This window comes from Crocodylus porosus, unplaced genomic scaffold, assembly GCF_001723895.1.
Source record: "Crocodylus porosus isolate Cpor-Errol unplaced genomic scaffold, CroPor_comp1, whole genome shotgun sequence".
Classification (NCBI taxonomy): domain Eukaryota; kingdom Metazoa; phylum Chordata; order Crocodylia; family Crocodylidae; genus Crocodylus; species Crocodylus porosus.
Genome location: NW_017728943.1, coordinates 38,141,665 through 38,154,618, shown reverse-complemented (window position 1 = coordinate 38,154,618; position 12,954 = coordinate 38,141,665). Strand labels below are relative to the sequence as shown.

The 12,954-nt window shown below is 44.1% G+C and overlaps 1 protein-coding gene across 3 annotated transcripts in view; it reads right to left on the bottom strand.

Moving 5' to 3' along the window:
* Nucleotides 1–12,954, bottom strand: part of SERTAD2 (SERTA domain containing 2) — a 105,380-nt gene that overhangs the window by 12,522 nt on the left and 79,904 nt on the right. Inside the window, exon 1 of one of the 3 annotated variants that reach the window (XM_019549172.1) lies at nucleotides 12,761–12,945. The exons of the other annotated variants lie outside the window; for them this stretch is intronic. The gene's annotated coding sequence lies outside the window, so the exon portion shown is untranslated. Of the gene's footprint in view, nucleotides 1–12,760; nucleotides 12,946–12,954 lie in introns of those variants that run through there. 3 annotated transcript variants of the gene reach the window in all.

Here is a 12,954-nt window from a genome sequence, read left to right as displayed (position 1 = left end):
ACCATGCCTCTGCTCGGCTCCTCTGAGATTGTATCCTGTACGTTTTTCAAGCACTTCCTGCATTGCCTGTCACATGAAATATTTTCCTTTCCCTGCCCCCCAATACCATGTCTCCTAGGACCAAATTTAGGTTCCAATGGAGCCAATGGGAGGTTGGTTACTGACTTCAGAGAGGCCAGGATTTGATATGGACTGCCACAAAACCATAATGAAAAGGTATCTTATGCCAGCTGGCAACATCATGGCCCCAGTCTCTAGACCAGGGGTAGGCAACCCCTGACATGGGTGCCAGAATGGCATGTGAAGGCATTTTGCTTGGCATGCACACCTTGGGGCAGATGGCAGAGAAGGGACCAGGGTTGCACTGCCACAGCAAGGATTGGGCCCCTTGTAGCTCCTCCTCTGTCTGCCCCTGGCACTCCAACATTTTACAAATTGCGGTTGCAGGTGTTTTTGGCACTCTGCCCAAAAACATTGCCAACCCCTGCTCTAGACCCACCTGAGCTGCATTCAATACAAGGACTAGAAGCCATTTCTATACTTACAACTCCCACACAGGGCTGGTCAGAACAGCTTAAGGGCTAACCTTAAATTATAGCCAATCACCTGTGACTTCAAGGGAGGCGGTGGCACCCCTCAACCTGCCTCTGCCTTGGTCAGTCTAGCAGGGGCATGGGAGATAGAAACTGAAAGCTACATGGCACCTTTAAGCTATTGGAAAGCACCTACCAGCTGTGTGCCCTCAGAGCAGGGTCTAGGATCTGGCCTTTAATATTCCTGACAGACTCAAAGTCAACATCTGGTGGTACCAGTCCTTGAGTGAAGACTGAACTGGCCTATGTAGAGCAGCCCTCCAACCCCCTCCAGGAGCAATGCATCCCTTTTTCTGCAATGACTTGAAGCTGGAAAAGGAAGAGTAATTCCCAGAGGTCGAAAAGAGGTTGCTCTGCTCTGGCTGGGGAAAATGAATGTCAGTCTAGTGTCCATTTTAAAAAGGACTGTTTGGTTTTAGCCCCAAATATCTGACAGAATAAACTGAGTTAATAAAAAATTAAAAAAAAAAAAAGGAGAGAGAAAAATACCTCACTTAAAAAACCTAAACCAAAGCTCCCCAAATACATGCGCACACAGGCATGTGCACACCCTCATTTAAAGATTTGCGTTTGTTAGTACAATGGAGCCTTTAGATCGTGGTATAGCAGTGTCATGGTAGGAAGCCAGTACAGCATGTTCTGCACGACTAGATTTGATATGCTGCAGCTGGCTCAGGATTTGGACGTTAGCTGCTTTTGCAAGGCTTCTTGGTGCATGATTCTGATCTCTCGTCTGTAGATTTCATATGAGCCTGACCCGGCTGACTCCCAAGGAGTTGCTCTTGATTTGCAAACTTGCTGTTGAACAATCAAGCCCAAGGATGACATACAAGTGAAGGGTACAAGAAAAGACAGAAGACTGGAAGAGGTGTTCAGAAAGGGACAGTCTGAAGGCTCCTCTCAGCTAAGGTAACTAAACTCTCTCACTTACAGGGTTTGTTCTTTCCAAACACCAGCAGTTATTTTTACATGCATTCTGTTTTTTTTTTTTTTAATGGAATAATTTTAAAGCAGCTTTTACAAAACTCTCTTTTGAATGCTATAAAACCTCAACCTCCTGTGCAGCTCTCCCATCTGAGAGCACAGGGAATCACTTCGGCTTTGCCAACCTGCTCTCCAAAGCCCTCAGTGCCAGCAAGGCTAGCGAATGGCAGGCATTTCCGGCACATATTTTATATGAACCTAGGCTCCCCATTTGCTTTTGGGGAAGGATTAAAATCAGGTCTAACTCTAAAACTGGAAAAGCCAATAAAATTCACCCCACGGAGGCCAACGGGACCAGAACATTCAGAGGGGCAAAGCACGCACACTCCTGCCATAGACATGAATGGCAGTGGTAGGCATTTAGCCACCAAAAACCCCGCTGTGTTAATGCCCTCAACTTGAGGCACCCAACTTTGAGCATTCAGGCTTAACTGATGGAGCCCAGGTACCCAGTAAATAAAACAACAGTTAAATTCAAAATAAACTGAAGCCAACCCAAAAACCACAAGGGGAAATTTTCAGTAGCTGTCCTAAGTAGATTTTAGTGTAGGAGCAGCATAGTGAAGGCTTACAGCAATTGCAGATGGGACACCAGAGGAAGTTTAGAGTCTCAGCTGAAGAACACTCAGAGCTACCTAGGTGGCTTTACTTCGTGCCCAAAAACACATCCCGGTATTCTGAGGTCCCCACAGAAACATCCATGTTAATTGGAAAGTAAGGTGAAGCCTTTCCCTAACAAATAAGCAATGCAATTATAAAGCAAGTCAATAGTGTAAAGCCGGCTAACGTGTTCCAGCGATATTTTGAAGCTGTAATCTGATACTACTGTTTCCATCCTCGTGCCTCGCCTGCACTCCCTTGTTGCATACTGTACTATTTGAGGCCCAGAGGGCAAAGCAAGCTCTTGCTGTTTGTTAATGATCAGAAACTGCATTTCAACTGAGAGCTGCATGTGTGCCGCCCACTCCGCTTTCTCGATAGTTTCTTAAACTTGCAGACTACTGAAACCCAAGCAGGCGGCATACTTCTTGAAATACTGAAGCAAGCAGAAACAAAACAAAACGAACACACAAAACCCACCCTCCTCTCAATTTAAAACTCCAACAAGTTTTTACTGGGTTAAAAAAAAGAAAAAGAAAAAGCCACATTCTAACTCAGTCTCTTTACTTGAAGTCTGCTAACTCTTTCAGGAAGCATACCCTTCTATTGAATTAGAAACAGTTTCTAATGCTGTCAGTTTACTAAGTATAACCTTTTCTCTTGGAAGAAGAGAACCTCAATGTTTTTGACAAATGGCACCCAGCAAACAGAACTGTCAGATAAAGCAGGAATGGGCTCCACTAAATATCAGTTCGAATAAATTGCTACCTTGTTAAATAATCATTTCAAAGGAAGAACAAGTTTATATTAAAAATTCTGTGAAGTTCTCTCACACTAATACAAGCTTAAATTGGACTTAACCAGAGGTAGTTTATTAAACCATTAAAAACTACCCTAAAAAATTGGAAGGTCTTGGCAACTACATAGGTGCCACATGGAAGGCAGTCTGGGTATTTTTCAAATGCCCTCTTAAGAAGAAATCAAAATCCAATAGCACAGACAGGACAGGACAGGTGAGTGAATTAGAAAGAGGACCTTCTCTTCCTTGATACAAAGGACAAACAATGTGTTCTTAGAATACAGGATGAATCTGCACAAAACAGTTACTGAAACAAGACAGCATTTGCTTATGGGGAAGCATTCAAACCTGCTCCTTTCCAGGCAAGAATGAACTTTGGGGGCATTTGGTTTATGTCAGAGGCCTAGCTAGCCAAACTCACTACTCCCAATTTCAACTTTGGGCAAAGAACTTCCCTTTTGCCTCCTTGCAACAGTGACCAAAGGCATCAGTCAGGTGTGACCAGGGTCACAGGAGTCCTGTCTGTCCCTTTTTGGTCCTGTTTACCCAGTGTGTGGGAGAGGTGGGGAGGGGTGTCACCATGCAGAAAGAAGCACCCTGGCATTCCTGGCACAGCCTCAACCCCACTCACCAAAACACTAGTGTTTATGGATCCACCTTAATCACTGACATCATTTAGATCTGTTCTGAGTGAGATCAGACAAGCCTGTGCTACAGAGCCAGGCTACACCCTTGCTACCAGTGCACTAATATTGGGGGAAAGGCAAGGAGAGGGAGGGCCAGAACATAGACAAAGCTTTAATCCCATGTCACCTTTGTCTAGACTCCTCACTACCCTCTTCCATAGAACAGCTGTGCCACTCTATGCCAATGATTGTCAACCACTGTGCTGTGGCACTCTGGGGTACCTGGAAATCCTTTCAAGGGTGCATTGGAGTGCCACATGTCTGCACTGTTAGGCATTGCAAACAGGATTTACAAGACAAACTGTGTGGCTTAAAGCTAAGGAGGTGTTCCTAGAGTCCAAAAAATGTTGAGAAATCACTGCTCTGTACCAATGGTTCTCAACCTTGTCAGACTCCAGGCATCCTTGGAAAATGCCAGCTCTTAGCTGTCACTCATTTTTTGACTACAAGAAAAAAAACAGAGGAAGTCTTCAGTTGCAAAGAATTCAGAAAGCCCATAACAGGGCAAAATGTTTTGGACACTATAGATTCTTATTTTTTCTTATTCTGGTTTTATCTTGTGAATCATGTGTAGGTATTTGGGCACCTAACATTGCTAAAACTGCAAAGCACCCTGCAGCACCCTTAAAAGGCAAGCGGAGCATTCCAGCGCCCTAGCTGAGAACCACTGCTCTCGCAAGCTATGCAGACAGAGGCCTTTGCTTCCAGAATCTGCCAAGTCAGCCGGGAGCACCTTAGAGTAAGCAAGAGGGTTTTCTGTCCCCTGGCTGAATAAGGGTCAGTTTTACAAAGATTCCCATTTCAGCCAACCCAAAGAGGGAGACACCAAGGTTATTCCAAAACTTATGTCTCCACGTGGCAGCGTTAAGGAAGTTGTCAGACCTGCCAAGCACAAGTCAAATTATATTATGCTGTGTACACATGGTTCAGACATATGGTACAGCAATTCTGCTGCCAATATCCAGTAACCTGCTGCCAATCCAGTACCTCAGGGTCTATGGTCTGGAACCTTACACATCTGATGAAGTAGAGAAACAGAACTGCAGCAACCACACAATCCCCAGTTCACTTCCATGGATGTTAGGGAGTAAAAAAAAAAAAAAAAAAAAAAAAATCTATCTATTTGAACAAACCAACAAATGATGCTTGCTGTTACCTGAAGATATGCTACAGGGCCTAGTCATGAGAGGGCCTCTGGGGCTGAAGTTAGTCAAGAAGCCTCTACACCAGTGGTTTTCAATCTGTAGTCTGCAGACCCCTGGGAGCCCACAGACTATGGCTAAGGGGAACGTGAAAGAGAACTATGATCAATTAAGAGCATGTGAATACCCACACTTACAAATCAAGGGGTCCGCAACTCTCATCAACATTTCCAGAGGTCTGCAAATGAAAAAAAGTTGAAAACCACTGCCATAGACCATTATTTCAGCAAGTCAGAGAATAAGTGGGAGTCAATCCTTGATTTAGGCCCAAATCCTGCTAGTAGAACCACTGCACAGATTGCCCACTGAAATCAATGAGGCACAGTGCAGGAGTCTGCTCACACATTTCTACCATGAAAAGTCAGGGCATAATCTCTTCAAGCAGTGAAGCAGCAACAATTAAGATGGCTGTGTACTGCTTTGGGGCCCTATACAGTGAAGAGCTGACTTCCCTCTGTTCCACTGGCTTCAGAGCCTGCTGGGAAGGGGCAGTTCAATTGTAATCTGAATACAAAGCCATCTGAAAGTGCTAGTAGAGACAGGAGTGCAAGTGACATGCACTAACAAATAAACATAAAGCCTTCACAGTCAAGAGAACCTGCAATGGCAAGATGCCACCATCTAAAAGTGAAGGTGAAATATTACACACCTACCAACTTCTCTCTTCTTCTGCAATTTTGTTATTGTGCTAAACAAAACATTGTCGCCGTGTTGTGTCATATTCAGCTGGTTAAACAAGACGTCTTTAGTGGCACATACATATCATGGTCTGGTTGATATATTTAGCATATTTAAGGCTCCGAAGTTTTCAGAGTCTCTTCTTTCCTGGATGCAGGCAGTTCGCATAAAGGTTAATCGGAGCTATGTGTGCATCAAAGGGAGAGTAGGCATTCCCATCCCCAGACCCCCCTGTGTATAACAGAAGACAGTTTTTCTCAGGTATTTTATAATTGCTTGGATGGAGTTCTTGTTCTCAACCCTTTTGTAATGCCTTTTCCCCAAAGAGACCTTGTTTTTCCCCTCACGTTATAGACCCTTAATAAACACACTGGGAAAAAAACCCAACCCCAAAACAACATGTTACAGAGAACAGAGCTGTATGTACAGGCTGCCAAAAAAGCACACCACTGCTCTGAAAACAGAGGACTGAATAAAATTACCGCAGTCTAACTGAAAAGCAGCGACTAGACTTTTTTCCTAAAGAAAAGCACAATGAAAAATGCAAACTACATCTCAGCCATGGCAAATCATTCTAGTTAGTCTTGTAGGTTGTGTTTATTAACCAGTTTCTTGCCACTGAAAGTTAAGGGGAAAAAAACCTGAGCAAACTCACAGGAAGCGTTTCCATGGCATTCTTTATAAAGCAATTGTCCTTGTATACTTATGAGTAGTTTTTAGCTTTTTTCAGCATGAAGGTAATGAACACAGTACCAAGAACCTTAAACAGACATGCCACAAGGCAGTCCTCAGAATTGCTGGTTTTACAGCTTTTGTAGCCTGTAGGGGAGCGACAGCATCACATCTGTCCAACTTGACTCCCCAGCCTGAATGAACAGGTACCTAAACACAGCTGGGTCAGTTGACGGTAACCCTGGGTGCAAGTCAAGCTCTCCAAGATGCCTTATGTGTTCTGCCAGGGTGCTCTAGTACACACATTATCAACTCAGAAGTAACTGGCAAGAACAGGTACCACTAATGGAGGACTCTTGATAAGTGCAAAAATGCACGGCTTCTTTATTAGGAATTCTCATACTACACAGGGAGAAATGTAGGATTTATCAATTATTCCAAGGGGAAGATAAAGTTTTAACCTGCCCCCAGCACACGTAAGAACAGGAAAATAGTGAAGATGTACCATGAAAGTTTGCTAAGACAGTTATGTGATGTTTGGTAAATGGACAACTGTTGGGTCTTTCAATCCAGCGTTCTAACGTTATCTAAGTGTTGAAATGCAGTGCATGTTTTCCTGTTTCCTGAAGGAGACTTCTGAAAGCTGATAAAGGGAACCTTGGCTGGCACTGAACTACAGTGAACCCATAACTACAAGCAAGAGGTAGAGAGATTTAATTTTCATGGTATCTGATACCACAATCAAAACAACCAAGCAGACTTATAAAAATAGTATAATTAAGAATATTAACCACTAAAGCTGCATAATTTGTAATGTCCAATACCTGAAGTGCTAATATCCTCAAATCTGTCATGTTAGACATGCAGTTTTAACCAACTGTCCTATTTTTCAGACATGCTCTTTAATTCCACCGCTCAGTTATCCATCTGTGTGTATATATATCATCTCAATTCCATATTTAAAAGGCTGTGTGGCACAGTCAATTAACATAAAAAATTTAATTTAAACCAAGACACAGTAAGTACATTTGTGTTGGTGGAAAAGTCAATCTACATTTCATGACCCCCTCCCCAAAACTGATCAGAACAGAAGGAAGCATTCTAAACTTAATTTCTCCTTTAAACCAGACAAATCATATACCACAGCCAAGTTCTATATTAGTTTTCCTGCAGTTACAGTGACTAGGGGGGAGAAAAATCTAACCCAAGGCAGCATGTGCATCATGTATGCCTTTTTGTGCTCATAACTGAGGGGAACAAACCAAACAACACATGGCTTTTAAAAAAAGAAAAGAAAAGGTAAAAGGGAATATAATATTATCCCTCCTATTCATTCACAGTACTTTATGCAATAAACACTCTGATTAGAGGAGGGGTGTGTATTTAAGGGGATAGTTATCTTAGAAGCACCAGCTTCCCAAGCAGATAGAGGAGGAGTTTAACAGAGGCCATGCATGTAGTCACAGGAAGAGACAGAAGCCAAGTTATTGTACCCATGGGATGGTGAGGTATTAAAAGGCTCAGCTCAAAGTCCTTCTGACTGTAGTATTGCATGACATAACTTAGGTCACTGCTCCTGAGAAGGGGCAAAGGGATAAGGGTTGATTTGCAGCAAATCACACTATAATAAATGCTTAAATGCTATTGTCTCTCCCTCTCTCTCTCCCCCGCCCCTCCACCCCTTTCAGGGCGATAAGGAAGAAAATGTTACTACCACTCAAAACACTCAATTGGAATCCACAGACAAGCCAATGATACATTAAGTTGACTTACACTAGTCAAATAAAAATGTTTATTTGTAAAAATGCAAAATCTAATATGGGGGGGCGGAAAATAAGTGCATGCGCATGCTGAGGGAGGGTAGTAATTCCCTTACAAATACATGAAAAATATGGAGTTTATGAAGACAGAAAAACGTTGCTGTACTTTATGAATTAATTTAAGAACTTCATTTTGCAGCTACCTGAAGTTAAGACAAAGCCGCCTCTAGGTATTTAAAACTAGTCAGACCTGCTGTAGCAGTTGCACAGTCTGTTTCAAATATGCCCTCGCAGTTCTTCCAACCCCCACCCCAACACATATCCGCATAGTTTACCTCCAACCATGGGCGTTTCTTTCTATAGCGCAGTTTACTCAACAGACTTATTGCCTCCCTGGCGAGGGAAGGAGTTTTAGAAGACCAATGTGAAAAGCTAATAAGAAAAAGCTAGTATGTAGGAAGCAAATAGTGTGGTAAGTAGGAACCACCATTCTGCAGAAAGCTTGTTTGGATCCTAGGACACAACTGTTTGCAGTGGATTGAAAATCCTGGATCAAAAGAAAAATGTTTTGTTTGTTACAGATAATCCTGGCAGGTATTAAATCTGAGCAAATGAAATCCTTTACTTAAATACTGCAGCACTGAATGCATACCAAATGGAGGGAAGGTCTAAATGATCGCATCCACATGTTCTTTGAAGAAAGACCAGTGTTACACTGTACTGCTTATTAATGGCATTGATTTTTAAATTAACATTAAAATACCTTTTTCATATCCTAAATAAATCTTAACACGTTTCCTGTGCTGATGCCCACTTTGAATGCAGAGGCTATAGGATCAAATCTAGCTCATTTTACTGATACAGGAAGAAGGTAAGTAGGATCCAACTCCTACTGATGACTCAGATTGTGACATCTGTCACTCAAAGCCATATAAAAACCACCCTCCAAAATGAGAAACTTCTCCCAGCCCCCATCCACCTTTATTCTCCAAAAATTCAGCTAGGTTGCAGACAAGGATTTTAGGCATTACAGAACCAAAATTATGCCCTCAGTTGTGAATGCACATAATGTCTGTGTGCTCTGTGCCTGCAGCACGAGGCAGAATTTGGCCCTTTGTTTGGTCACGTAACTCAAGACTGCAGGCATGAGTCCATTACACCAGGGTAAATCTGGAGTAACTCCAAAGACAAGGAGTTTCTGCACTGACTTCTCCGAGCTGCTGAGCAACAATCCACTCTGAGGTGGAGAAAGCAAAAGTTGCCTTTTCATTGGGGGCCTCTGTGGACCCCTCATCCAGGGGCCAGCTTGGCCTCCATTGGAGCTTTCAGACAGTTTTACAACAAATGCTGACTTTATGCAGTGGCCTGAAGCCCCCAGACACCATTCCAGTTTTCCCCTGGGAATGTCCCCAGGCCAACTCCATACCACACAGGCAATCCCCTGTGCTGGTGGAATCTCCCTGCCCCAAATCAAATCAGCTTTAGAGCTCCCAGCTTTGGCCAAAGTGGCATAAAGCAGAGGATTTGGTCCAGAGACTTCAGCGGGTTACACTAAACTTACAATGGTGCAAGAGAGATCAGACTCTAGTCAGGTAATGTGCTTACGAGAACATTATTTCTTTGCATTGTTACCAAGCCTTCACATGGATCAGGGCCCCTTTTGCAAGGTGCTGCACAGAGAACAACAGGCCCCAAAACACTTGCAACGTATATAGGCTGCATGTTCACTTAGAATTTGGCTTCTCTCAACTTTTGAGCAGCTAACTGCAACTTTGACAGAATTAACAGATTTTTCCCCTCTCCCCCACTTCCCACTTCTGGTTCTCACATTACTAATGATGAACAAATAAGGGGAAAAAATAAGTGAAAACCTCAGCCCTGGCAAATATTAAAGCTGACTTAATTTACTAAAAAGTAAAACCTAAAACACATGAAAGGTCTCACTCCATCTAAGGGAAGCAGGCACTTCTTTCAGCAGCAGCTAAATCCAGTTGCTATTCACTTTGTGTACTTTTAAAACAACTTACTGGCATAAAATATAGAAGTAACTTCTATACAAAACAAGCAAAAAACAAAAACCAGAAGCCACCCCTCATTCTTGGATTTGTAGATGCCATTTTCTATAAACTACTAATTAGTGGGAGGATCAGGTACACTGGGATCTGCACCTACTGCCATTAGGCAATTTAAACTGGACCTTGCTCTCTCTTTTCCTCAGTGCATTCATGATCTTTGGACTCAGTAATCAGAGTCTGCTGTTTCTGGCACAGATTTTTTTTTTTTTTGCTGAAGAAACTGTTTCAGCTGGAGCTGTCTCCTCTTGTACCAGGACTACAAGTTACAAGAAAGCATAACTGCACTAAACATACCTCATAATAAAGTAGTGGATTACCGAGGGTTTCTTTAAAAAGTGGTGCATTTCTTTCCTCACAAGCTACCCTCAGACAAATAAAGGCAAAAAATGGTTACCCCTACAATTGCCTACCTTGTGTTAACAACTCATTCTGAACTGTGCCAAAGTGTTGAGCATAAATGTGAAAAATATCAAAGCTCTAAGCCGTTTTTCAAATAAATGATTCACAGAAAAGAAAAGCAGCCCATTAATTGCTGGCAAAGTAATTTAAATAGATATTACATAAGATCTGCTGGATTTGATGGCGCTGAAACTTCACTAAAAGAAAACACCAACCTACAACAAAGTTTGAATTTGCATGCCGATTGCTTTTGATACCTTATTTTCAATTGCTTGATGTCTTTTCAGGCAGTCAGTTTCAATACCCGAGTCTTCTGGATTATTTATATTATTTTCCACAAAAAAACCCTGTCAAACAGTCTCACTGTTTCATCTTCTCCATAAATCAGGCTAAGAATAACAGGTATGTAAGGAACACAATTAGATTTCATAATAAATCAGCATATGTGTCTACTTAATGCTGTGTAGGACTGCTTTAAATAAGACAAACCTAAGTACCTTCAGGCTAGCAAGTTTCTTCTGTTTGTTTTTTAATCAGCTTCAGAGTGAACAAGAAAGCAGCTTGACAAGGAAACTGTAGGAATATTATTAATAAGCTCAAAGAATAACTTCATTTCCTAAGCGTCCAATGCGGTTTCTACTGAGAACAATTGGGGGTTCTGCTACTGACTTAAATGGAAGTCAGATCGCCCTCTGAAGGAGGAAACTCGGCAGCTGTTACGTTATATGCTGCAATACTTGCCTGGACAATGGAAATGTTCCCTAGGATACATGTTCTAATGTACCTGTCTGGCACCACAAGCTGTTAATCCTCCTTCCATCTCTAATAAACAGAGTGACAGTGTTAATACTAGCTCATAAAGTTAATTCAGGTTCACAAGGTACCCATCATGCCTTACTATTAGGCAAATTTTCTCTTTTGATTTGGAACAGGAAAAGCTACTTGAAACTGGCCTATCTAATCAAATGCTTAATTTCTAAAGCCATATATGTATATTAAAAAGCAAGTTAATTAAGCAGGTACTTTACCATGTGAAAGACTTGCTAGCTGTGGAATGGAAAGCTAAGTAAGCACCACAACACTCCAGTCATTTTTACACCTTCCCCCAAGAGCTCAGTGCATTCAGTTCCAAGATATACAACTTCACGTGAGTACAGAGGGCTTATGCAGGTAAATCTGTGCGTGCGGAAAAGGAAACTATGAACCTGACTCTTCTGTCACTTTAACCCATGCAAATCAGAGGTAACTCTATTTACTTAATTGGAGATCCAGGAAAGTCAAACTGGTGCAAAGGAAGAATGGAGCCCTTTCCTTCCACCTTGTGAGCCTCAGAAGGATTCTGGGGAGTCCAAAGCCAAGTGGCCTGCAGTGACCATGGAAAAGGACTTTGCTGAATCCAGCCCTAGATGAGAGGCACGTGGAGGCCCTTGACTTGGACAATCCTGGACCTTTCTGATGCATACAATGGCTTGCAGTTTTGGGGTGACAGCTTTGCAAGGGCAGCCTGTCACCCCTCAGGGCACAGGCAAGACTGGTGCAAAAACGCAGTGCCTGTGTCATCAGCTGCTCTGTAACTGGACCCCCTACAAGGAGGAGCTCCTCTTGGGTCCCCTGGCACCCCCATGCTCTTCATCCCAATGCCACGGTGTACCACCCTCCGCCTGCCCATGGGCAGGCATGGCAGCATCTCCTGGGCACCTCCAGCCTGCCACTTTCCCTATTTCTAGACAAGATGCCTCCCCTCCTCCCAGCTTGCTGGGAGTTCCTGTGCTCCCCAGCCCAGGGGCACCAAGGAGACTCCAGTCCCTCTGAGAAGCTGAGAGCCCCCTGACAGAGCCTCAAAACACTTGCTCTCCTTCAGCCCCGCAGCAGCTAAGCCTCCTCGCTGCTGACTACTGCCTCCAAGAGGAGTCCAGCTCTGCTGTCTGACCCCCGCCATTCCCACCCAAGCCAAAACAGCAGCAGCTGGCTGCTCCCCCGCAAGCCATGGCCTCCCCCACCAGTGGACACACTTGCAGCCTGCAGCAGGGCAAGGCAGCGCCTCTTCTGCTTCCTCCGCACCCCCAACCTTGCCTGTGCTGCCAGGCAGGCTGCTGGGGCGGCAACTCCTGGGGGCAGCAGGGTGTGCAGCGCACCCCCAACACAGACGCACACCACGATGATAGACCCACACACCCCACACAGACGCAGACCCAGATACAGACCCACACACACAACATGCATACACCACGCAGACCCACACACACGCACCAGACACAGACACAGACACAGACAGACAGACCCCCCTCGCCCGGGCACGGAGTTGCGCTCACCACATGCAGCTGCACCGGAGCCGCTACAGCATGAGGGACCCCGCCGGGCGCCAGCTCCGGCTCTACGCCCGCTCCATGGCCGGGGCTGGGCACGCTGAAGCCCGGGCGTCCGTCCGGCGGCGGCGCTCACGCAGCATTATACACGATACAATGGAGGTGGAGGTGAAGGTGGAGGCGGGGGCGGGGGCGGCCCG